The sequence below is a fragment of the Stegastes partitus genome, unplaced genomic scaffold, assembly GCF_000690725.1.
Source record: "Stegastes partitus isolate 25-593 unplaced genomic scaffold, Stegastes_partitus-1.0.2 Scaffold918, whole genome shotgun sequence".
NCBI lineage: Eukaryota > Metazoa > Chordata > Actinopteri > Pomacentridae > Stegastes > Stegastes partitus.
The window spans coordinates 64,443-66,796 of NW_007578649.1; the positions used below are offsets into that span (position 1 = coordinate 64,443).

At 44.7% G+C, this 2,354-nt stretch overlaps 1 protein-coding gene across 1 annotated transcript in view; it reads left to right on the top strand.

Annotated features, from left to right (window-relative positions):
• The first annotated feature begins 757 nt into the window (after positions 1-757).
• LOC103366221 (stathmin-like) overlaps positions 758-2,354 on the top strand; it is an 8,065-nt gene continuing 6,468 nt past the window's right edge. The window contains exon 1 of the mRNA XM_008293884.1: positions 758-898. The gene's annotated coding sequence lies outside the window, so the exon portion shown is untranslated. The remainder of the gene's footprint in view (positions 899-2,354) is intronic.

The following is a 2,354-nucleotide window of genomic DNA, read 5'->3' on the forward strand; positions in this document are numbered from 1 at the left end:
CAAGAGCTACAGGTTCGTTTATTCCTTCCTCCAACATGACTGCAGAACCACAGTCCTCTACACTATCCAAGCTGCTGATAATTTGCCATTGTCGTTGCTCATACATTCTGTTATGGTCAAAATTGGTGCTTTTCTAGATTAAACGTGTATCATGAATTATTTTAAATATGAGATGATATTTGGAATTTTTGTGTATTTATACTATAAACTGTATAAACTTCAACTCTCTCATTCTGTCTGTCTCTCTCTCTCCCGATGTATATATGTTAAAGTATGATCTTTAGGTTATGGGCAATGTGTTCGATTTGGTCGTGTCATAGAACGTGGTTTGGGGCAACACACAACATGTTTTAGAGGCCCACCAAAGCCCTAACCCTGGATACACTCAGAATCATGTATGTACATTTAATTAAATGCTGACTGGGTGGCGCCACAGCTAAAATCACTACAGGAGAGAATACTCACAATGTGTGCTTTCTTTATTCCGAAACATTTTTGAATATATAAACGACAATCTGAGTTCGATTTTTATTCTACTTCTGTTTTACAACAATAATCTCTAAATAACGAAATCTTGACGAGTGAGATAATTGATGCTCATTGTCTGTGGCCAATGTCACAAAAAACTACAATTCCTATAAGCACCTGGGAGCACAGACAGCCAATGAGCGGCGGCGAACAGGGTGATGGCAGCCGCGTGGGTCCACTTATGTGCGAGCTCGCGCTTAGTAGAGAGAGCGAGAGACAGAGAGAGAAAGAGAGAGAGACACACACACACAGTGAGATAGAGCGAGCAGCAGCAGCAGCAGCATCTCCAGCAGCTCGGTGAAGGTGAAGGTGGGTGTGACTGGCTCCGGCAGCATTTGTCCAACCGACAGACTCCGCAGGAATATTCTCTGTAAGTAGCACACATGTGAATTGAATACGTTGTGAAGAGATGCAGGAGAAAAAAAAGGGAATTTTAACATTGTTTTTCGACAGTATGTTCAGTTTTCTTTCATCGTTTTCTGTCTTTTTTTGTGAAAAGCGTTTGTTTTCAGTTAGCGTAGCACGTGAAGTAAGTAAGCTGCAGGTTTGGAGGATATCTTCGACCTGACGGTGCATTTGTGTTCATCTGGTGTTCTTTGAGGACTGAACATGAGACAGAAGCAGCTTGTTGTCGCTGCTCGGCGGGCTGCGAGCCTTTTGTATGTGGAGACACTGGCACAGTTGGCACCGACAGAGACAGACGAGGCGGGACTTGGAGGACTAGTTTCATGTTGGTGAAATTGTTGGGCTGCAGCGACTTTATCTAAAATCTGATTAAGCACCTAAGGGCGCAGGTATGCGTGAGAAGATGTGTTATTGGACCTTTTGGATGGGAGTGATCTGGCAGCAGCTTCTCTTTGTTTGCAGCTGCTCGTCTTGTTTCTGTCAAAGCGCCTTTGTTCGGTGCTGCTGCCCAAAGCTGGAGCTCACGACACGCGCAAGCTCCCAGAAAGCTGAATTTAAATGATGGGGGTGTATTGTCATTTTCACTGTGTAGATTTGGACTCAGTAGGCAGTTCAATGAAATGCACCCGTGGGTGTGAGCATGGCATGTCTAGGTGTGGACTTCTATCAAATCACAGCTTCCTTTATTGTTTCTGCTATTTTCTGAAAAATGCAACTTACAAATTCCACATTTAGCTTCATAGCAGGGAGGGTCTTTCCACACTGCTAATTTCGGTGATTGTTTGTGACTTCACCATTTGACCAAATGACAGTTGTTGTCATTTCTTATATGATGAATCATATACGTGGCTTTTCAAACGATAGTCCAACGTTGCAGCTGAGCACCAGAGCCAGCTATCAGAGGGGGCCTTGCATGTCTAATTGGCTGTTGTGGCCACTTGTTTGGTCTCCACCTTCCTCCCCTGCTGCTCCAACACATGGTGCAAGGAACAGGTGCTCCTTGATGATCATTGTCTCCGGATATGCACATTACTCATTAATTTGATTTCAGATAGTGCATGCTGGCCGAGCCCAGGCCCTGTCTGCACCTGGCACTGCATCCCGTACCCACAGTGATCACAGCCTTTTGTTTCAGCAGAATGAGGCATGTGCCTCTCGTTCATGATGATCGGGGGAAGGCAGACTTTTGAAAAGCTCTTCCTCCTCCTTTGTCGTCTGAAGCGGTTTGATCGTCTGGAAATGAATGTGAATGTCATTGCTGCTATAAGTTGAAAGATAAACAATTGTGTGAACAACGTGAAGGCAGTGAATGCCATTTGCCGTTTTGTGTGGATTGATGGGCGGTGGTTGGTTGCAGTGCTGAACGCTGCCGCAGGGTGTCGCTATTGGGGCTTGTTTTTAATTTTGCTTGTTTTGATGGG